The sequence below is a fragment of the Rhinopithecus roxellana genome, chromosome 11 (genome assembly GCF_007565055.1).
Source record: "Rhinopithecus roxellana isolate Shanxi Qingling chromosome 11, ASM756505v1, whole genome shotgun sequence".
Lineage (NCBI taxonomy): Eukaryota > Metazoa > Chordata > Mammalia > Primates > Cercopithecidae > Rhinopithecus > Rhinopithecus roxellana.
The window spans coordinates 42,248,000-42,272,864 of NC_044559.1; the positions used below are offsets into that span (position 1 = coordinate 42,248,000).

General features: G+C 43.4%; 1 pseudogene; it reads right to left on the reverse strand.

Annotated features, from left to right (window-relative positions):
- Window positions 1-1,564: 1,564 nt before the first annotated feature.
- Window positions 1,565-2,206, reverse strand: LOC104664203 (annotated as a pseudogene).
- Between the last annotated feature and the right edge of the window lie 22,659 nt (window positions 2,207-24,865).

A 24,865-nucleotide genomic window follows, 5' to 3' on the forward strand; every position in this document is an offset into this window, starting at 1 on the left:
AGATGAAATAAGCTTGAAGAAAGAAGGGATGAATGATAGAGGTGACAGCGTTTTAGTGCGAGTTTGCCTGTTCCAAGGAAATGGACGACTGTGCTTATTGACTGCCTCCCCCCGATTCCCTGTAAAATCATCCCTTTGCAACTTGTGTCCCAAATAACTTATAAACAATGTCTCCTTTACTCAGCTCTCCAAAAACAATCCCTTTGTTTAACCACAATTTGCAAAAACAATTTCTTCATTGTAAATAAATCCCTAGACTCTACAATATGCCCCGATCCAGGAAAACACAGGAACATATTTTATAAAGCTCTGTGTATTTCCAAACAAGGGACATTGTTTCACCATAGAAACCCTATTTTAAAAAATCCTACTGACAGTAAAGCATAGAGAGTGCTCTTCTGGTGTGAAGATAAAGGCAGCCCAGAAGTGAGATGCCCTGGGGAAGGTAAAGTGGAGAAGGGAACTCAGAACCATTTGCTCCATCTATTCAGTCCATCACCCAAGGGTCTGAGAGCGTGACTTGCAGCGCTGGGGCCAAATAGAAAAAGGCCTGCTGGAGCCAGCCCAAGCTGGCTGGACAGAAGCCCAACCATCCTGGAGATCAGGGAGACACAGCTCAGCTGTAATAGCCTCTCTGGCAGGCCAGGGCTGCCATGGCAGGTGAGCAGGCTTCCTGAGTCAGGGTCTGAAGGGTGCTGGTCCCTGGCACACCTACAACCCTGTAGTGAAGGGCAAGGCTGCCTATATAATCAGAGAGGGACACACATAGCAATGCCCCTCCTAGCTGGCCGTGAGGGATTTGGTGGATCACTGAGACCCTTATTCTACTTCCTCTCCTACCAAAGAGCTTGTTTACCAGCTCATCTCTGCTCACTGGAACTTCTGAGACAGGATATTGTCTTCCTAAGAGTACGTGGCACTGGGGAAGCCCGGGCATTCACTCCTCAGTCCCCATCAGTCGCTGGTGAGAGCTGCTTCTGCTTCTGGTGGTGTTACCTATCCAGCAACACAGCCTACCCTATAATAGGGACAAGCACATTCCCAGCCACAGAATGCCATCAGCGGGAAAGCCTTAGCTGCTTGCAGTAGCAAACTATGAGCACAGAAAGCAATGAGAGCAGGAGTACTACAGCCAGGGCCCTGACGGTATCTGCTTTGGTCTGAACTGCCCACAGGCCATATCAAATAAAATGTCCCTTGCCTATGTGCCCAGGTCTTAGCATTCTTTTTTCTAGAACCTTTTCTGAGATGTGACACACACATCACTGCCTTCTAGAGAGCCTTCAGAATGTCACCCATGCCTTTCTCAATTACTTGGTTACTGAGCCCACCCAAAGGCACTAGGGCCAAGAGGTGGATCCAATGACCCCAGGCCCTGCCTAGTCCCTCAAATAATGTCTCCTGAAGACACACAGCCCCCTGAGGCTAATTGAAACTCCCTTGGCCTCCCTGAATTGGGAAAGAGTAGGAAATTATATGCCATTTATTTATTTTTTAAGGCTTGTTTTATTTTAATGGCTGATCTATGTAATCACAGAGGTCAGTATGCACAAAGGGGGAGCTTTTACTTCTTGGTCTCTTCCTCCTTAAACCAAAGTCTCGATGATCTACTCCTTCTTGGCCTGGAGGCGCTCTTCACGGTGCCTGCATGCTTCCTTGGTCTTAGACCTGCGGGCCTCAGCCTGGTCAGCCAGGAGCTTCTTGCAGGCTTTGTCTGCCTTCAGGTTGTGGATGTGTTCCATGAGAATCCACTTGTTTTTGAACACATTCCCCTTCACCTTCAGGTACAGGCTGTGATACATGTGGCGATCAACCTTCTTAGATTCATGGTATCTTCTGTGATACATGTGGTGATCAGTCTTCTGAGATTCACAGTGTCTTCTGAGCAGCTGGCACAGAATCCTCATTCTCCTCGTCCACATGACCTTCTCTGGCATTCGGGCATTGGCTGTACCCTTTCACTTACCTATGTCCATGTGCCCGCCCTTTTGGCAGGCCAAGGTGTTTATCCAGCATCGAGCCAGGAATGGGCAGTCACAGGCTTGTGGATGATCGGCCCATCTTTGATCAGCTTCCGGATCCGCTGATGGGAGTTGGCATTGGTGATTTCACTGGTCTCCTTGGGGTCCAACCAGACCTTCTTTTTGCCACAGCAGAGGACACTAGAGGCAAGCCTCTTCTGAAGACTGAGCATGGTTGTGGCTGCAGCAGCGAAAAGAAAGAACCAAGACGAGAGCAAGGGACAAGATGCCTGGGCAGGAGAGATCCTTGGCCATTGGGACACTGCTTTTCTCATGGAAAGGGGCCACCAAAACTAGGACCCTTCCTCAGAGATGTGCCCAACACTTGAGATGGACAGCCCACCGATGTCCCAGAATGTTCTGTTGCCCCCACACTCAGCGGGCCCAGACCACTGCCTTCATCTGTAGTTCCCAAGCCAGCCTCTTCCCTGATACCACCTGCCATTTCACATGATCTATCCTTCCCATCCCCTCCAACCTGGCACTTCTGTTCTGCTCACACTGTGACTATGATAAACAACAGCCAGTGGAAGAGACAGCCCTGATGATGAACTCAGCTCGCTTTAGTTTTACATGCGGTTCTCAGTCAGAAAGCCGTATGTTTGGGTCTTTTGCTATCCATCAGTAAAGTAGCCAGGGATTGTGGATGTTTACATGGGGGGCTGAGGAGCTGGCTGTTCTGTGCCTATCCAGCCTGTTTCCTGCAGGGAGCATTTCTGACTTCTCTTTGGGCCTCCACCCCTTCCTCTCTCTCTCTCTGGCCACAACTTATGCAGCGGAATTCCTGACCCAGGCAAAGCCATCCAGCACCTTCCCTTCCCTGTCCTGAGGTGTCCTTAGTGGTGGTGGTGGGATTGGATCAAGGCTAGTCCAATAAAAATGAATCTCAGTAATTTTACTGGGTATTCTGGGACAAAGACACTCTCTTTTGCTGGACTTGGGGCTGTCAGGACACAGTGATGGAGAATGAAGCCCCTTAAAGGAAGTGAGGCTAAGGGATGAGCCCTGTGACATCATCCGAACCCTGAATCAAGCTCAGACTAAGCCAAATGTAACCTCTGGACTTCCAGCTTAAAAATAAGCATAAATTATCTTTGGGCTTAAGATACTTAGGTTTTTCTATCACTCATACCTTTAAAAAGAGTCCCAACCAGTGGATCTTGCAGTAGGCAGTTCCCTGGGTTTCTGGAGGATTTCTGAGAAGACAGATGCTTCTCAGTGATCAGCTTTGCTGGTGGCAAGTGGAGCCATCTGTGCAGTAGCTGGGTGTTGCAAACCCTGCCTCTGTCCAGCTTTCTAGACCTTTACTCTCACCCTCTGATCAAGTCAGAAGCCTGTGGAGGAGAGGGGGCATCCTGGATTCCTCTGTTCCTTTGCTCCCTGAATCCAGTCAATCATCACATCTGATTAATTACACCTCCAGACAGCTCTCAACTGCATACACTACTCTCTCTTCTCTGACACCACCCTCATCGGAGCTCCTACCACCTTTTGTGAGGGCTCCTAAAATAGACTCCTAACTAGTCTTTCCATTCTACACTTACTCCCCAGTCCTTTCTCCACCTAACATCTAAAGTAGAATTGCAAAATAGAAATCAGATCATCATGTCTGTCCCTTCCCTGTTTCAGTCACTTAAATAATTTGTGTGTTTGTCTTATATACAATACTCTAGCCATAACAGCCACCACCTTTTGGTCTCTGGAATGTACCAAGCTGTTTGGTATGTACCAAGACTGTATTCATTTCCTATCTTACAGTTCTCTAGGTCAGAAGCCCACATGGGTCTCACAGGGCTAAAGCCTTGGAGTCTGCCTGGATGCATTCCTTTCTGGAGGCTGTGGGAGAGAATGTGTTTCCTTGCCTTCCAAACTCCTAGAAGCTGCCCGCATTCCAATGTACAGCCCATCTTCAAATGTAGCATCTTTCTGACCCTTCTGTTGGCATATCATTCTCTGGCTGCAGCTGGGAAAGATTCTCTCTTTTTAATGTTTCATGTGATTAGATTGGGGCCCCCTGATAATCCAGGCTATCAACCCATCTCGAGGACCACAACCTTAATCTGCAAAGTTCCTTTTGCTATGTTAGGTAAGATATCCACAGGCTCCAGGGATTCAGATGGGAACATCTCTGTGTGGGGGGCGGGGGCATTTTTCTGCAGACCACAGGCCCTTTGCACATGTTGTTTGCTTTACCTAAAGTGCTCTTCCACTCACTTCTCATCAGCCCAACTCCTCTAGGCCAAACTTTGGGTCCTCAGAGAGACCTCAGTAAAAATCTACTTTAAATGAGACCCTCTGGTTACTATGGTTCCTGTTTCTTTCCCTCGTAGCACTTTCAGCAGTCTGCAATTAGATATATTTGTGTAATTGCTACTTGATCGTTTTTCCCATTGGAGCGAAAACTCTGTAAGAACAGGAACTGTGCTGATTTTTCTATTTGCCCATGACATTAGCAGTCATGTGGTGGGTGCTCCGTGGATGAATGACTGGAGTGAAATTGGCTTGGAACTTTAAGCTCAGCCCTATCTCCTTCTTCCGGACCAATCCTTACCTGAGGCAACTGAGATTTAAGGAGTTCCAACCTGGATTTCTGGGATCTAGTATCTAGCCTCTCTTGGTGCAACTCCATCCCCACCTCAGGCCCCCATCAGATCCTGAGTACCCACTCTGATGCTCTGGGTCCAAGGCCCTGTGTTCATCATCTACCCTTTTTTCTCTTGTCCAAGGATTCCTGGATTCAAGTCTACTACTCTTGAGCCCCTGCTGGGGAGGGAGTACCTTTCTTTGGCAGCACTTCTTGGAATTTAACATATGTTATCATCTGCCTCCCTCAGTAAGTGGTACACACCAGAAGGAGAGTGTTTGCTTTTCTCCTGTTCACTGTTGGGACTGCAGGACCCCAGCCAGTATCTGCTCCCCTCTCCCAGACACCCAACACCTGCTGATGAATAAATGGATGCCTGCATTCTTCTATATCCTTTCTAGACCTTCCAGGCTTGCCTATGCATCACCGCCATCCTCTGTGTGGGAGCACCTGGTCCCAACTGCTCTGCCAACTGACTACAGACCCTCCAAGGCCATGTCTACGCTTCTTGTTTCCAATATAGCCCTTGCACCTCTATGCCATGCTGCAGGATTTTTATCTTTAGTGCCAGTTCTAGGATTAATGCCAATCAGAAATAAGCACCACTTCAAAGAGAATGTAGAATTTAGCCAAACAATATTTATTGAGCACCTACTCTACATAAAAATCAGAGGTGCACAAAAGTGAGCAACCACAGAAACGATCCTCAAGAATCCCACAAAATGGCAAAAGAACAAATAATTATCCTGGAATAATCAGCATCCCAATTCCACTGCTACAGCTATGGGAGTGGGATGCAGTGGGAGGAAAAGACAGGCGCTTCTCCAGTTATCGCTGCCACCAGACCATCCTACTAACAGAAAAACTCATCTATAGGCTGCCCTAACCCTGGCTTAGGAGAAAGAGAGGCAGTGCAGCCTCATGGAAAACGTTTGGATGAAAGCAAGAAGTGTTAATACGATTTTACTTCTTATTTAAATGTAATTAATGTCTGATTCCAGCCAGACAGAAGCTCAGACTCAAATGTTGAAAAGACTTGGGAAATCATAGGTCTTCTCCACATAAGCACACATCTCTCAGGTGAGGATGTCCCTAACTTCCTGCAGAAGGCCTGCAGGAAGAATGAAGGTGGTGTCCACAGTGAGTCCGGAGCAGGGGCAGAGCTGGCCAACTAGGAGGGAGAGCTCAGTCTTCACAACGCCGTGCCTCTCAGAGTCTCTTTCTCAGATGCCAAAGTGCTCAGTTGGGAAAACTGCAAAACAGTAGTAAAAAGATTTTCGAGTTGGAAATATGCAGCCCTGGAACTATTGATAGGAAGCAGCCAGATTGTGAAGTTCCATCATTTGCCACTGAGATGGGGAGATCCTGGGGCAGATGAAGGACTGGCAAGCAGGTAACATCTCAGCCACCCATCAGTCTTGCTTGTTCATGGAATCCCATCTGAGAGCTGAGGGGAAGATGTTTGTGGATCTCAAGATGTTTCTCCAACATATTTGCAAGTTGACATTAGTTCTTTACTCCAGGCCTTGGTTATGGCTGACACAGAGTTTTACTAATGCAAAGTGATCTGCCAAACTATTTTGGCTGTGTTTTGCTGGAAGCCAGAGAGACGACAAAGAACTCTCTAAAAAATAACAAGCAAAGCAGAATGCCCTGCCTGTCTCCCTGAGGTGACACCAGCTATTTTCCCATGAAAATAAAGAGAGCAAGGAATAATTAAGAGAAGGGGTGGAGGTGGGGAAACCCATCTGTAAAAACAGGAGGGTTTTTGATGACTTTTAAATAGCAAAAGAACAATTATATGATTTTATAGTGATTCAAATTTTTGGAAAATTGAGAGAAATTAAAAGGGAATTAATGCTATTGTTGTTTTTGTTTTCTACCCAGCATCTTGAAATGTTATGTGAGCATCAAAATAAGTTTTAAGAACTGCCACTCTATTCTCTGATGTGAAGGGGGCTCTGTGGGGCTTCCATGGTAATCCGGGTAAGCAAAGAGTGGATTAAGGCAGTAATTTTCAGTAGCTAAAAAAAGAACTACAAAGGCACAAGTGCTACCAATTATATCTCAACACAAACCAGTACCTCCTTAAGCCTCAACACAGAGAAGGCAAACAATTTCATTGTCAACCAGGGTGTTCTCGTAGAAAGCCGTGGAACATGCTGGGCACATTAAAGGGGAGCTATCTCGCATGTGCAATTACTCAACACATCTTTAAAACTGTAAACACTTGTTCACATGTGGAGAAGTTTAGAGCCGTGCAGGCTTGGAAAACCCACCTGGCAGGCGGGTTCCCTCCACTTTTCTCCAGTTGAGTAACCACCCTCGGCGCCCACTGCTCCTCTGAGAGCCAAACACCATCAGCAGAGAAATCATTAAGGAGTGGGGGACGGGAGTTCATACATGAGCTATTTTTATCCAGAGCACTCCCTTTTCTCCTGTCTTGGTTGATCTCCTCCATAAACCTTGCCTCCATCTTTCTCCCCGCCACCTGGTGCATCTGGGAGTGTACCGGCACAGAAATGCCATCTGGCTTTTGGCTAGCGGCTTTCTCCAGCTTTGAAGGGTGAGTGGCACTGAGGATGCAGATATTTGCAAATAAACCCAGCAGAGGAAGATAGCCCAGGGTTGGTTTTTGAAACAGTAGAGTGTGTGACCGCAAAGAGAATACCCACCATGCACAGAAAAAATAATCTCTCCAAATGTGTTCAATAAAAGAATGTAGAGAGCCCAAAGACCCCTGCCTATAAATGTGGGAGTCAAATGGAAAGAAAGCAAGGTTTATTCTCCCCCATTGGCCTGGCTCACTGAGAACTGCACTCATATATATGTATGAATCATATGTCATACATGGAAAAGACCCATGAGATCATGTTGCTCAACTTGCTGCCAACAGGAGGGCATGGCTGTTTCTCCTTTCCCAGGGCTGATGTTACAATGTCTCTAGAAAGGAACTGATTGTTTTACTTTCCTGCTTTAATTTGCCATTGTGAGGTCACTGGGGAGAGAGCAAAGTCAATCCCCTGGTCTCTCAGATCCACACACATCCTGGGCTCTGGAGAGATGTTCGAAGGAGAAGTGCTCTAAATTCAAAGGGATATACGCCCTGCCATGGAAAATGGCAATAAATCCATGAGAAATTAAAATTTTACTTGAAGTGGAAATTTTATCATCACCAAATTCTGCCAAATTTTGGATTTGGGGATTGGTAAAGAGGTTTCCAAAATGAAATGATGTCTAAAGGTTGTTTGTTTAAAAGGATGTAATATATAGTAAAAATGAAATAATCATCCCACCCAAATAACAGTTATTTCTTTCCCAACAGACCTTTTCCAGGCTCAGTAATTTCACTGTTAATAGCAGAGTAAAAGTCATCAGCTAGGTAATGAGTACCACTAGCACTGAAGTCATTTAATTAGCAGCAGTAAATGAGAGCTGCCCAGGTGCTCAGACGTAATTAGCTGTGCCCAAAACATCTCCCACATTGGCCAGCAATCAGAGTCAAGGACAGGGAGCTAAGCACCAGTGGAGAAGAATCTGCCCAAGCTGAGGATATGACCAGGTCCGCGGTCCAACCCTTCAACAGGCTGAGCAATGCCACGGTCCCCAAATCTTCAGGAAGGCCTCACACTTGAAGAGGAAGGAAAGAAATGATGGCTCTGAGAAATTATGGGCTCTGAGGTTTGAATGTTGTCTAGGTTTGAATCCTAGTTATATGCTTTGACAAGTTATTAAGATGTTTTTGTCTCATTTTTCTCACCTGCAGAAGGGGGATAACAATAATATCTACCTGAGGTTCAATAGTTAATATGTGTAATGTGCTTAAAAGGCTAACGAGTTAATATGTGTAATGTGCTTAGAAGACCGACTGCACATGGTAAGCCTTCTCTAAGTGTTGGTTAGAGTAAGAATAACTCTATTACTTTTGATTATTTTTGTTATAATTATATGTGTATCTCACTTTATTTTTACGCCATCAATCAATCGTGGCTGCTTACAATCACAGAGCCATAAATGGTAGAATCAGCATAGTAGTAACAGAAGTACTAATTATAATAATGATGATAATAATGGCTTCTACTTCATACCTAGCATGTGCCAGATTTTGATCCAGATGCTCTACATCAGGAGTACAACCCACAAACCAAATCCAGCCTGCTACCTATTTTATAAATAAAGTTTTATTGAAACACAACCATGCCCATTTATTTACATACTGTCTATGACTGCTTTTGGCAACAATAGAATTGAGTAGTTGTGGCAGAGACCAGACAGATTGCAAGGCCTATCTGGCCTTTCATAGAAAATATTTGCCAACCCTTGCTCCACATAGCCTAAATTAATTCTTGCAATAACTTCTGAGGTTTTATTTGTTTCCTGTATTCAGATAAGAAGACCATAACTCAAAGAAGGACAAGGATATGCCTAACATCTCTCTGATGAGAGCTAGGCACCATTTGACTCCAACACCCACCCCTTCTGGCCATGTTCCACTGGCTCCAGGAGCCCAAAGCATGTTCCCCATGCTGTGCCCATCACTGTCCACAGCAGTGGGAGATGAGCTGGGTACAGCCAGGTGGGTGCCACTGCTGAAGGTGCTCTGCTCTCTCTCCACGGAGGGACTGACCATCTGCAAAGCCAAGTCCTTCTGGCAATGACCCACTGAGTCAAACACTCTTCCCCTCACACACACGTTAGTTTACTCATAGTCCTCGCTGTGGCTGCCTTGTGTGAGGCAGGATGTTGGCAGATGCAGGTGCCTTTCCAGGCCTGTCCCCTGACTTAGCTGGGGGCGGTTTCAGAGGTATGACAAGCAGTGGGCATTGAGTTACTCCTCAGAGACTGGTTGGTAATACTGGTTTACCAAATGATGGGGTAATTACCCAGAGATCTGTAAAATTTCAAGTTTGTTCAGAAAGTCAAGGTTATTGCTACCACATGTGGTGGATGCAAAGAAACATTCTTCTTGTTGGAAAAGTGACCCAGATTTTAAAGTCTTTGAAGATAAAAGGATTGTCTTCACTTACCTTAGATGGTTGCCCATTTAAGGGTTACCCAGCAGTCACAGGTTACAAGTACAATGGGAAGGGCCTCAAATGCTGGGTCTGGACATAGAAACATTGCCTTTTGATAGCAGTGTGGACAGGAGCAATCCACTCCCTTTCTCTTCAACAATTAATGATCCAGATGATTCTGAAATCCCCGTGCTCTAAAGTTGTGTTCTATTCTCTGCAAGAAGGCCATTCTAGACAGTGTGACAATTTAGTGTGTGGCCTTCGAAGTTATACCATCCAAGCTCACACACTTGCTCTACTGCATAATCTTGGCTGGGGTAGTTAATTGGTCTGTACCTCTTTCTCTTCACTTGTAAAACAATGAGAATTGTGGTACCCACCTCTGCCATTTTAATCCCACTTTGGGTATTTAAAGAGACAACCCAGGTAAAACACTTAACTCAGTTTCTGGTCCACGATGACTATTCATGCATCATAGCAAGCAATATTTTCCTATTTGGGATAATCTCTGAGAAATCAGTTTATAAGGAAATCAACTGAAAACCCATCTAGTCAGAGTCAAGTTCACAAAAGCCCCTGGCCCTGATGCAGAATCCTTCAGCACTGTCCGGTTTTAACCTATATAACTTGAATTGGGAAGTTCTCCTTGCTGAAAATTCTGGGACTCTTGGAAGAAAGGGATGAAAGGTTTGCATAGTCTTTGTATTTTTCTCATCTCTGACTTTCTTTCTGCTATCCAAGCTCTATGACCTGCCAGTTGGTGTCTATAAGCTTCTGGCCAGTCCCAATTTGAGGTGTTGATCTTGGAGTCCTCAAAGGCAGAAGTTCTCAAATGCACAAAGTGTAGGCACATGTGGGTTCACGTGTGCTCTTCTCACCACCTAGAACAACTCCTCCTCTCCTATCTTTCCATTTAATTCCTTCAGCAGATGCCAGCTGAGCACCTGCTACATTCCATGATCTGCTCTAGTAAACAGGGCAATCTCCATTTCACATGGAGCTAACATTCTATAAGAGGTGTAAGGATGGTATACAAAAAAATAAAAGCCAAAAGATAGATACTCTATGTGTCAGTAAGTGATGCAAAGAAAAATTAAACACTGAGAACAGAGATAGTGAGAAGGGTACCTTTTTATTTAAGGCACTTGGGGAAGGCCTCTCTGCTCAGCAGAGATTAGAAGAAACTCAAAAGAAGTGAGAGTGTGAGCCCAGCAAATACTTGGGGGAAGAATTCTAGGCAATCACATTAACAAAGGTCCTGAGCTAGAGGTGTACTTGGGAATTGGAGAAACATTGAGGGTCAGTGTAGAGTACAGAGGAGGTAAGGAGAAGAGGAGGGGATGAGGTCAGAGAGCTGATGGGGAACCAAGATGAGTAGGGCCTTTGAAGGCATGGTGAGGACTTGGGTGTTGTGTTTTGAGAGCAAGGAGATGCCTCCACAGGCCACTGGGCAAAGTGGCAGAGGGCCCTGGAAGTTGAGCACAAAGATTCTAAAATACAGTTAGAATTCAAAACCCACTCCTGCTATCACTAGCAGCTCAAACCTATGAGCCACACCCATCTACAGTGGTCTTAGGATTTTCCATTTTAGATAACCTGGCTTCTACCACTTCACAATAACTCACAAGCTAACCCTGTTTGCTTCTTTCAGTACCCACTTCCACCAGCAAACTTTGTCGTTTTCAAGGTAAAGTGCCATATTCAGTGTGATTTTCTAGTTTATTTGAATCGAGGTGTTTATGGTATTCTCTGGTGGTAATTGGTATTTCTGTGAATCAGTGGTGATATCCCTTTATCATTTTTTATTGTGTCTATTTGATTCTTCTCTCTTTTCTTCTTTATTAGTCTAGCCAGCAGTCTATTTGTTAATTTTTTTCTAAAAACCAACTCCTGGACTCATTGATTTTTTTGAAGTGTTTTTCATGTCTCTGTCTCCTTTAGTTCCACTCTGATCTTGTCTTCTGCTAGCTTTGGGGTTTGTTTCCTCTAGGTTCTCTAGTTCTTTTAGTTGTGATGTTAGGGTGTCAATTCTTGATCTTTCTAGCTTTTTGATGTGGACATTTTTACATTTTACATGGGGATTATTACAATTCAAGGTGAAGTTTGGGTAGGGACAAAGAGTCAAACCATATTATTCCACCTCTGGCCCCTCCCAAATCTCACATCCTCACATTTCAAACCAATCATGCCTTCCCAACAGTCTTCCAGAGTCTTACTTCATTTCAGCATTAGCTCAAAAGACGACAGTCCAAAGTGACATCTGAGAAAAGGGAAGTCCCTTCTGCCTATGAGCCTGTAAAACCAAAAGCAAATTAGTTACTTCCTAGATACAATGGGGGCACAGACAGTGGTAAATACAGCCATTCCAAATGGTAGAAATCAGACAAAACTAAGGGGCTAGAGGCCCCATGCAAGTCCAAAATCCAGCAGGGCAACCAAATCTAAAGCTCTGAAATGATCTCCTTTGACTCCATGTCTCACATCCAGGTCATGCTGATGCAAGAGATGAGTTCCCATAGTCTTGGGAAGCTCCACCCCTGTGGCTTTGCAGGGTACAGCTTCCCTCCCAGCTACTTTTGCAGACTGGCCTTGAGTGTCTGCAGATTTTCCAGGTACATGGTACAAGCTGTTGGTGGATCTGCCATTCTGGAGTATGAAGGATGGTAACTATCTTCTCACAGCTCCACAAGGCAGTGCCCCAGTGGAGACTCTGTGTGGGGGCTCCAACCCAACATTTCCTTTCTGCACTGCCCTAGCAGAGGTTCTCCATGAGGGCCCCACCCCTTTAGCAAACTTATTCCTGGACATCCAGCCATTTCCATACATCCTCTGAAATCTAGTGGAGGTTCCCAAACCTCAGTTCTTGACTTCTGTGCACCCACAGGCTCAAATCGTGTGAAAGCTGCCAAGGCTTGGGGCTTATACCTTTCGAAGCCATGGCCCTAGCCATACCATGGCCCCTTTTAGCCATGGCTAGAGAGGCTAGGGACACAGGACACCAAGTCCCTAGGTTGCACAGAGCAGGGGGGCCCTGGGCCTGGCCCATGAAACCATTTTTTTTTCTTCTAGGCCTCTTGACCTGTAATGGGAGGGGCTGCCACAAATATCTCTGAACATCTGGAGACATTCCCATTGTCTTGGAAATTAATATTTGTCTCCTCATTACTTATATAAATGTCTGCAGGTGGCATGAGTTTCTCCCAAGAAAATGGGTTTTTCTGTTGTATTGTCAGGCTGCAAATTTTCCAAACTTTTATGCTCTGCTTCCCTTTTAAACATAAGTTCCAATTCTAAACCATATCTTTGTGAATACATAAAACTGAATGCTTTTAATAGCACTCAAGTTATCTCTTGAATGCTTTGCTGCTTAGAAATGTCTTCCCCCAGATGCCATAAATCATCTCTCCCAAGTTTAAAGTTCTACAAATCTCCAGGGCAGGGGGCAAAATGCCACCAGTCTCTTTGCTAAAGCATAACAGGAGTCACCTTTGCTCCAGTTCCCAACATGTTCCTCATTTCCATTTGAGACCACCTCAACCTGGACTTCATTGTTCATATCACTATCAGCATTTTGGCCAAAGTCATTCAACAAGTCTCTAGGAAGTTCCAAACTTTCCCACATCTTCCTATCTTCTTCTGAGTCCTCCAAACTGTTCCAACTTCTGCCTGTTACCCAGTTCCAAAGTTGCTTTCACATTTTTTGCTGTCTTTACAGCAGCTCCTCACTCTATCAATTTACTGTATTAGTCTGGTCTCATGCTGCTAATAAAGACATGCCCAGGACTGGGTAATTTATAAAGGAAAGAAGTTTAATGGACTCATAGTTCCACATGGCTGGGGAGGCCTCACAATCACGGTGGAAGACAAAGGAGAAGTAAAGGCACGTCTTACATGATGGCAAGCAAGAGGGCTTGTGCAGGGGAACTCCCATTTATAAAACTGTCAGATCTCATGAGACTTATTCACTACCATGAGAACAGTATGGGGGAAATCACACCCATGATTCAGTTATCTCCACCTGGTCCCTCCTGTGACATGTGGGGGTTATTACAATTCAAGGTAAGATTTGAGTAGGGACACAGAGCCAGACCATATCAGGTACATTGTCTCTTTGTTTTCATTGGTTTCAAAGGACTTCTTGATTTCTATGTTAACTTCATTAGATATCTAGGATCCATTCAAGAACATGTTGTTCAATTTCCATATAGTTGTGGTTTTGAGTGAGTTTCTTCATCTCGAGTTCTAATTTGATTGTGCTATGGTCTGAAAGACTGTGTGTTATGATTTCAGTTCTTTTGTATTTGCCAAGGGAGGAGTGTTTTACTTCCAATTATGTGATCTATTTTAGAGAAAGTGTCATGTGGCACTGAATAGAATGTGTATGCTGTTGTTTTGGAGGTGGAGTGTTCTGTAAATACCTATCAGTTCCACTTGATTCAGAGCTGAGTTCAAGGCCTGAATATCCTTTTTAATTTTCTGTCTTGATTATCTGACAGTGGGGTGTTAAAGTCTCCCACTATTATTGTGTAGGAGTCTAAGTCTCTTTGCAGGTTTCTAAGAACTTGTTTTATGAACCTCAGTGCTCCTGTATTGGGTGCAAATATATTTAGAATAGTTAGTTCTTCTTGTTGAATTGATCCCTTTGCCATTAGGTAATGCCCTTGTCTTTTAAAAAATTTTGTTGGTTTAAAGTCTGTTTTGTCAGAAACTAGGATTGTAATTCCTGCTTTTTTCTGCTTTCCATTTGCTTGATAAATTTTCCTACATCCCTTTATTTTGAGCCTATCTCTGTCTCTGCACATGAGATCAGTCTCTTGAATACAACACACTAATAGGTCTTGACTCTTGCCATTCTGTGTCTTTTAATTAGGTCATTTAGCTCATTTACATTTAAGGCTAATATTGTCATGTGTTAATTTCATCCTGTCATCATGATACTAGCTGGTTATTTTGCAGACTTGTTGAGGTAGCTGCTTCATAGTGTCACTCGTCTTTGTACCTTAGTGTGTTTTTGCAATGGCTGGTAACGGTTTTTCATTTCCACATTTAGTGCTTCCTTCAGGAGTTCTTGCAAGGCAGGGTTGGTGGTGACTAATTCCCTCAGCATTTGCTTGTCTGAAAAGGATTTTATTTCTCCTTCACTTATGTATGGCCACATATGAAATTCTGGGTTGGAAGTTCTTTTCTTTAAGAATATTGAATATTGGCCCTGAATCTCTTCTGGCTTGTGGGGTTTCTGTGGAGAGGTCCACTGTTATTCTGTTGTGCTTCCCTTTGTAGGTGACCTGGTCTTTCTCTCTGGCTACCCTAAACATTTTTTCCTTCATTTTGAACTTGGAGCATCTGATGATTATGTGTCTTGGGGTTTATCTTCTCATGGAGTATCTTACTGGGGTTTCAATTTCCTGAATTTGAATGTTGACCTGACTTGTTAGTTTGGGGAAGTTCTTCAGGATGATATCTTGAAGTATATTTTCCAGCTTGGTTCCATTCTCCCCACCTCTTTCAGGTACCCCAATCAGTTGTAGGTTCAGTCTTTTTACATAATCCCATAGCCCTTAGAGGTTTGGTTTGTTCCTTTTCATTCTTTTTTCTCTAATCCTGTCTCCCTGTCTTATTTCAACAAGATAGTCTTCAAGCTCTAAAATTCTTTCCTCTGCTTGTTCTATTCAGTTATTGATACTTGTGGTTGCACTGCAAAGTTCTCGTGTTATGTTTTTCAGCTCCCTTGGGTCATTTATGTTCCTCTCTAAACTTGTTATTCTGGTTAACAGCTCCTGTAATGTTTTGTCATGGTTCTTAGCTTCTTTGCATTGGGTTAGAACATGCTCCTTTAGCTCAGCCAAGTTTGTTATTACCCACCTTCTGAAGCCTACTTCTGTCAATTCATCCATCTCAGCCTCTGCCCGGTTCTGTGCCCTTGCTGGAGAAGTGTTGCAATCATTTGGAGGAGAAGATGTCCTCTGGCTTTTTGAGCTTTCAGCATTTTTTCATTGATTCTTTCTCATCGTTGTGAGTTTATCTAGCTTTGATCTTTGAGGCTGCTGACCTTTGGATGGGGTATTTTTGGGGACTTCTTTTTGTTGATGCTGTTGTTGTTGCTTTCTGTTTGTTTTTCTTTTAATAGTCAGGCCTCTATTTCATAGGGCTGTTGCTGTTTGCTGTGGGTCCACTCCAGGCTCTATTCACCCAGGTCCCTCCCACACTTGGAGGTGTCACCAGTGGAGACGGCAGAACAGCAAAGATAGCTGCCAGCTCCTTCCTCTGGAATCTGTCCCAGAGGGGCACTGACCTGATACCAGCAGGAATGCCCCTGTAAAATGTTTCTGGTGACCCCTGTTGAAGGGTCTCACCCAGTCAGTTACCCTGCTTTGGGCTCCTCATCACCCTGGATTTCTTCTCCCTTAACCGTCACCAGGTTTTTTTTTTTTTTTTTTTTTTTTTTTTTTTTTTTTTTTTTTTGCTGCATTTCTTGCTACAGTATAAGCTCAATGGGGAAGAAACTATGCCTTATTTGCCCTTTATTCCCAGAGTACATAGGACATGCTTAATAAGTATTTCCTAAAATAAATGAATGAGGAAATGTAGAAGTGCCACTTCTCTTTACAGAGCAGCTTTCACCCCCTCCGAACCCTCACACCACCAAGCATGGCTATGTTCGCTCAATGGGCTGGACCACCAACCAATGGAGGATCAAGACCAGGGGGAGGGGAAGAAACCTGGCTAGAGCCAGCGTTCCTCAGCAGGGATGCTACCAGTGTTTTGGATGAAATCCTTCCTTTAGGACACTTGACACTAGACCCCAAATAGGAATGCTTGACTCACTCCTAGTCCCTGTGAGAACCACAGTTCCAGCATCTTACAATGGAGCCACTGCGATGTCTGTTGAAAATGAGCCGCAATCTGAAAGTGACCCACACTAACTACTAACAAGGCACAGGTGTTTGCATGCGACACAAATCCTGCAGTTTTTCCTAATAAATGTATTCAGAAAGGTAGGGTAAAAGTGCTTATAAGAGTTAAAAATCTTGTTTTTAGATTTTCCCAAGACTGTCCTGAGGTTAGTATCCCAGGAATTCCTTCATTCCTTCATTCCCAGGCAGGCCAGGATGATCAGCAAACCTAGGCGTCAAGGTGACCTTTGAAGGATGCATGCTCTTTCCCAGAAGCTGGCCTGCAGGACTGTTGCAAATAGGTCTCAGATAACTGTCCATTCTCAGTGTGGCAGAGAATCTCTGATCACACCCTTACCATTGCAGATTGGAGGATGGACATTTACAGAGGCATGTGACTCTTCCATGTTCACCCAGTAAAGTTTTTCCATGACAGCCATTTCCTGCTCAACATCAGCATCCAAAGTAAAAAGTAATGTATATATTACTACATCTTTCAGTCTCTTCAGGAATTCATGCACTCCTCTTATCTCTGACTGGCTCCTGGCTGTTTCTAGGAGTGAATAGAGCATGGCAGAAGGCAGGAACTGCACAGGAGATAATAACGAGGCATCCTGTGATCTTCACCCCATGCCTTATTGGATCAACTGTGAAGCCATGAGTATGAGCAAATGATTCTGGAATAATAGGACATAAGCAAATGACTAAAATTTCAGGGGCTTTGGTTTCTCTACAACTAAGAAATAAACTTAGCTGCTTGCCAAACTGCGTAGAGATATTTAAGAAAGCAGGGGGAATTTAACAATTAAAACGATTTCCATCTTAATTTTTTTAAAGTAGGGATAAAGGGCTATAGACTCGAGTTCCAGGCTCCTGCCCTATCTGCCTATCGAGTTACCTTTAACTTGGCGATTACAATGCAGACGGGAGTGCCTGGATGTGGCCACATGAAAAGCACCTTGGTGGTTATCTCACAGTCGGCCGCTCACAGAACAAGAAGGGTCTTTCATGCAGTGGTGCAGGGCCCAGGGAGCACAGAGATGCTCAGGGCACCTCAGTATTCCAAAGCAAGGCTTCATATCGCAGCCACTCAGGTGGAAAGAAGGGCCTGCCCTGTGCTCCTCTGCTCACGTCTAGGGTCACAGATGAATAGAGCCTGATTGAGGAGCAAAGCAAGCCTCACAAACAGCTCGATGATGTGCAGAGGAGGGTGTTTTGTTCAGAGATAAGGCTGGAGTCAGGGAGGCTGTGGGGTTCCTGGGGCAGTCAGTTGATATCATCGGAGACAACACAGCATTGCTGAGAATGGCCATCTCCCTCCTGGCCATGATGAAGCCAAGAGGACAGTGTGGCTTGTGTAGGTGCCGATGGGAGCTATGTCTCCAACTGCTTCCAGGAGGCTTAACTTTTGAGAATAAATGATCGACTTTAAATTTCACTCCACACACTTGTTTTGTGGCCTCAAATAATTTTCCATTCCATACAACCTCAAAAATACCAGCCATCATTTGTTGAGTGCCTCTGCCAGACAGGGGCAAGGGTAGCAAGCACAATGGTTAAGAACACAGGCTCTAGAAGGAGGCTCCAAATCCTGCACAGAGTAGGTGCTCAATGAACAATAACTACTGTGGTTATTATGGACAAACTGTAACAGTGACGGCCACTGGTTGCAAATGACCACCTTAAAAAAAAAAAAAAGAAAAAAAAAACAAGCAGTAACACAGGATGTCTTTCCATCTAGTTATACCCTCTTCAGTTTCTTTCAAGAATGTGTTACAGTTTTCAGCGTACAAACCTTTCACCTTCTTGGTTAAATTTATTCCTAAGAATTTTATTTTCTGATGCTTACTACAGTTTAGATGTTTTCCTCCCCACACGTCATGTTGAGATTTTCTTGCTTTCTTTTTCAGATAGTTTGTTGTTAGTGTATAGAAATGCTACTGGTTTCTGCACGTTGATTTTATATCCTGCAACTTTACTGAATTTGCTTATTGCTTCTCAAAGATTTTTGGTGGAGTTTTCAGGGTTTTCTATGTATAAGATCATGTCATCTTCAAACAGAAACTATTTCACTTCCTTTTTTCCAACTTGGATAGCTTTTGTTTCTCTTGCCCAATTGCTATGATTAGGACTTCCAGTACTATGCTGAATAGCAGTGGTGACAGTGGACATCCTTGTCTTCTTCCTGATCTTAGAGCGAAAGCCTTCAGCTTTTTACTGCTGATATAGTATAAGCTGTGGGCTTGTTTTATATGTCCTTTATTATGTTGAGGTACATATATCCTACAACTAGTTGACAGTTTATATCATAAAAAATCTGCTGGATTTTGTCAAATGCGTTTTCCGCATCTAATGAGGTGATCACATGATTTTTATCATCTTTATTGTTAGCACAGTATATCAAATGTGTTGATTTCCATATTTCTATGGTTTGAATATTTGACCCCTCCAAAACTCATATTGGAACTGAATCCCCAATGTGACAGTATTGAGAGGCGGAGCCTTTAATAGGTGATGGGGGAAAGATGGTTCTGCCCTTATAAATGGATTAATTCATTCATGAATTAATGGATTAAAGAGTTAATAGATTACTGGGAATCATGGGAGTGGGACTGGTGGCTTTATAACAAGAGGAAGATAGCTGAATGAGCATGCTCAGCTTCCTCACCATGTGATACCATATGCTTTCTTGAGACTCTGCAGTGAGTCCCCAACAGCAAGAAGACCATCAGCAGATGTGGCTCCTTGACCTTAGACTTTTCAGCCTCCATAACTGTAAGAAATAAATTCATTTTCTTTATAAATTACCCAGTTTCAGGATTTCTGTTACAAACAATAGAAAATAGAATAAGACATATATGTTGAACCATCCTTGTATCCCAAGGATAAATCCTTCTTCATTATTGTGTATGATCCTTTTAACATGCCCCTGAATTGCTAGTATTTTGTTGAGGATGCTTGCATCTATGTTCATCAAGGATATTGGCCTGTGAATTTTTCTTTGGTAGTGTCCTTGTCTGGCTGTAATATCTGGATAATGCTGACTTTGGAAAATAAGTTTGAAAGTGTTCTTTCCCTTCTTTTATTTTTTGCTTTGTTGTTGTTGTTGTTGAAGAGTTTGAGAAGGACTATCATTAATTCTCCCTCAAATGTTTAGTAGAATTCACCAGAGAAGCCACCACGGCCTGAGCTTTCTGTTAGGAGATATTTTATTACTGAGTCAATCCTTATCCACTATTGATCTGTTTCAATTTTCTATTTCTTCATGATTTAGTCTTGGTAGGTTGTGTGTTTCTAAGAATTTACCCACTTTTTCTAGGTTATCCAATCTGTTGGCATAAAATTGTTCATGATCCTTTGTATTTTTGTAATATCAGTTGTTATGTTCTCTCTTTCACTTACAATTTATGAGTCTTCTTTTTTCTTCATTAGTCTACGTAAAGTTTTGTCAATGCTGTCTATCTTAAAAATCCCAATTCCGGCGGGGCGGAGCAAGATGGCCGAATAGGAACAGCTCTAGTCTCCAACTCCCAGCGCGAGCGACACAGAAGACCGGTGATTTCTGCATTTTCAACTGAGGTACTGGGGTCGTCTCACTAGGGAGTGCCAGACAATCGGTGCTGGTCAGCTGCTGCAGCCTGACCAGCGAGAGTTGAAGCAGGGCGAGGCATCTCCTCACCTGGGAAGCGCAAGGGGGAAGGGAATCCCTTTTCCTAGCCAGGGGAACTGAGACACACAACACCTGGAAAATCGGGTAACTCCCACCCCAATACTGCGCTTTAAGCAAATGGGCACACCAGGAGAATATATCCCACACCTGGCCGGGAGGGTCCCACGCCCACGGAGCCTCCCTCATTGATAACACAGCAGTGTGCAGCGATCTATCCCCAAGGCAGCAGTGAGGCTGGGAGAGGGGCGCCCGCCATTGCTGAGGCTTAAGTAGGTAAACAAAGCTGCTGGGAAGCTCGAAGTGGGTGGAGCTCGCAGCAGCTCAAGGAAACCTGCCTATCTCTGTAGACTCCACCTCTGGGGACAGGGCACAGCTAAAGAAACAACAGGGGAAGCAGCAGAGGCCTGTGCAGACGCGAACGACTCTGTCTGACAGCTTTGAAGAGAGCAGTGGATCTCCCAACATGGAGATTGAGATCTGAGAATGGACAGACTGCCTGCTCAGGTGGGTCCCTGACCCCTGAGTAGCCTAACTGGGAGACATCCCCCACTAGGGGCAGTCTGACACCCCACACCTCACAGGGTGGAGTACACCCCTGAGAGGAAGCTTCCAAAGTAAGAATCAGACAGGTACACTCGCTGTTCAGCAATATTCTATCTTCTGCAACCTCTGCTGCTGATACCCAGGCAAACAGGGTCTGGAGTGGACCTCAAGCAATCTCCAACAGACCTATAGCTGAGGGTCCTGACTGTTAGAAGGAAAACTATCAAACAGGAAGGACACTTATACCAAAACACCATCAGTACATCACCATCATCAAAGACCAGAGACAGATAAAACCACAAAGATGGGGAAAAAGCAGGGCAGAAAAGCTGGAAATTCAAAAAATAAGAGCGCATCTCCCCCTGCAAAGGAGCGCAGCCCATCGCCAGCAACGGATCAAAGCTGGTCAGAGAATGACTTTGACGAGATGAGAGAAGAAGGCTTCAGTCCACCAAACTTCTCAGAGCTAAAGGAGGAATTACGTACCCAGCGCAAAGAAAATAAAAATCTTGAAAAAAGAGTGGAAGAATTGACAGCTAGACTAATTAATGCAGAGAAGGTCATAAACGAAATGACAGAGATGAAAACCATGACACGAGAAATACGTGACAAATGCACAAGCTTCAGTAACCGACTCGATCAACTGGAAGAAAGAGTATCAGCGATTGAGGATCAAATGAATGAAATGAAGCAAGAAGAGAAACCAAAAGAAAAAAGAAGAAAAAGAAATGAACAAAGACTGCAAGAAGTATGGGATTATGTAAAAAGACCAAATCTACGTCTGATTGGGGTGCCTGAAAGTGAGGGGGAAAATGGAACCAACTTGGAAAACACTCTTCAGGATATCATCCAGGAGAACTTCCCCAACCTAGTAGGGCAGGCCAACATTCAAATTCAGGAAATACAGAGAATGCCACAAAGATACTCCTCCAGAAGAGCAACTCCAAGACACACAATTGCCAGATTCACCAAAGTTGAAATGAAGGAAAAAATTTTAAGGGCAGCCAGAGAGAAAGGTCGGGTTACACACAAAGGGAAGCCCATCAGACTAACAGCAGATCTCTCGGCAGAAACTCTACAAGCCAGAAGAGAGTGGGGGCCAATATTCAACGTTCTTAAAGAAAAGAATTTTAAACCCAGAATTTCATATCCAGCCAAACTAAGTTTCATCAGTGAAGGAGAAATAAAATCCTTTACAGATAAGCAAACGCTTAGAGATTTTGTCACCACCAGGCCTGCCTTACAAGAGACCCTGAAGGAAGCCCTAAACATGGAAAGGAACAACCGGTACCAGCCATTGCAAAAACATGCCAAAATGTAAAGACCATTGAGGCTAGGAAGAAACTGCATCAACTAACGAGTAAAATAACCAGTTAATATCATAATGGCAGGATCAAGTTCACACATAACAATATTAACCTTAAATGTAAATGGACTAAATGCTCCAATTAAAAGACACAGACTGGCAAACTGGATAAAGAGTCAAGACCCATCAGTCTGCTGTATTCAGGAAACCCATCTCACATGTAGAGACATACATAGGCTCAAAATAAAGGGATGGAGGAAGATCTACCAAGCAAATGGAGAACAAAAAAAGCAGGGGTTGCAATCCTAGTCTCTGATAAAACAGACTTTAAACCATCAAAGATCAAAAGAGACAAAGAAGGCCATTACATAATGGTAAAGGGATCAATTCAACAGGAAGAGCTAACTATCCTAAATATATATGCACCCAATACAGGAGCACCCAGATTCATAAAGCAAGTCCTTAGAGACTTACAAAGAGACTTAGACTCCCATACAATAATAATGGGAGACTTCAGCACTCCACTGTCAACATTAGACAGATCAAGGAGACAGAAAGTTAACAAGGATATCCAGGAATTGAACTCATCTCTGCAGCAAGCGGACCTAATAGACATCTATAGAACTCTCCACCCCAAATCAACAGAATATACATTCTTCTCAGCACCACATCGCACTTATTCCAAAATTGACCACATAATTGGAAGTAAAGCACTCCTCAGCAAATGTAAAAGAACAGAAATTATAACAAACTGTCTCTCAGACCACAGTGCAATCAAACTAGAACTCAGGACTAAGAAACTCAATCAAAACCGCTCAACTACATGGAAACTGAACAACCTGCTCCTGAATGACTACTGGGTACATAACAAAATGAAAGCAGAAATAAAGATGTTCTTTGAAACCAATGAGAACAAAGATACAACATACCAGAATCTCTGGGACACATTTAAAGCAGTGTGTAGAGGGAAATTTATAGCACTAAATGCCCACAAGAGAAAGCAGGAAAGATCTAAAATTGACACTCTAACATCACAATTAAAAGAACTAGAGAGGCAAGAGCAAACACATTCAAAAGCTAGCAGAAGGCAAGAAATAACTAAGATCAGAGCAGAACTGAAGGAGATAGAGACACAAAAAACCCTCCAAAAAATCAATGAATCCAGGAGTTGGTTTTTTGAAAAGATCAACAAAATTGACAGACCGCTAGCAAGACTAATAAAGAAGAAAAGAGAGAGGAATCAAATAGATGCAATAAAAAATGATAAAGGGGATATTACCACCGACCCCACAGAAATACAAACTACCATCAGAGAATACTATAAACACCTCTATGCAAATCAACTAGAAAATCTAGAAGAAATGGATAATTTCCTGGACACTTACACTCTCCCAAGACTAAACCAGGAAGAAGTTGAATCCCTGAATAGACCAATAGCAGGCTCTGAAATGGAGGCAACAATTAATAGCCTACCCACCAAAAAAAGTCCAGGACCAGATGGATTCACAGCTGAATTCTACCAGAGGTACAAGGAGGAGCTGGTACCATTCCTTCTGAAACTATTCCAATCAATAGAAAAAGAGGGAATCCTCCCTAAATCATTTTATGAGGCCAACATCATCCTGATACCAAAGCCTGGCAGAGACACAACAAAAAAAGAGAATTTTAGACCAATATCCCTGATGAACATCGATGCAAAAATTCTCAATAAAATACTGGCAAACCAGATCCAGCAGCACATCAAAAAGCTTATCCACCATGATCAAGTGGGCTTCATCCCTGGGATGCAAGGCTGGTTCAACATTCGCAAATCAATAAACGTAATCCAGCATATAAACAGAACCAAAGACAAGAACCACATGATTATCTCAATAGATGCAGAAAAGGCTTTTGACAACATTCAACAGCCCTTCATGCTAAAAACGCTCAATAAATTCGGTATTGATGGAAAGTACCTCAAAATAATAAGAGCTATTTATGACAAACCCACAGCTAATATCATACTGAATGGGCAAAAACTGGAAAAATTCCCTTTGAAAACTGGCACAAGACAGGGATGCCCTCTCTCACCACTCCTATTCAACATAGTGTTGGAAGTTCTGGCTAGGGCAATCAGGCAAGAGAAAGAAATAAAGGGTATCCAGTTGGGAAAAGAAGAAGTCAAATTGTCCCTGTTTGCAGATGACATGATTGTATATTTAGAAAACCCCATTGTCTCAGCTCAAAATCTCCTTAAGCTGATAAGCAACTTCAGCAAAGTCTCAGGATACAAAATTAATGTGCAAAAATCACAAGCATTCTTATACACCAGTAACAGACAAACAGAGAGCCAAATCAGGAATGAACTTCCATTCACAATTGCTTCAAAGAGAATAAAATACCTAGGAATCCAACTCACAAGGGATGTAAAGGACCTCTTCAAGGAGAACTACAAGCCACTGCTCAGTGAAATAAAAGAGGACACAAACAAATGGAAGAATATACCATGCTCATGGATAGGAAGAATCAATATCGTGAAAATGGCCATACTGCCCAAGCTTATTTATAGATTCAATGCCATCCCCATCAAGCTACCAATGAGTTTCTTCACAGAATTGGAAAAAACTGCTTTAAAGTTCATATGGAACCAAAAAAGAGCCTGCATTGCCAAGACAATCCTAAGTCAAAAGGACAAAGCTGGAGGCATCACGCTACCTGACTTCAAACTATACTACAAGGCTACAGTAACCAAAACAGCATGGTACTGGTACCAAAACAGAGCTATAGACCAATGGAACAGAACAGAGTCCTCGGAAATAATACCACACATCTACAGCCATCTGATCTTTGACAA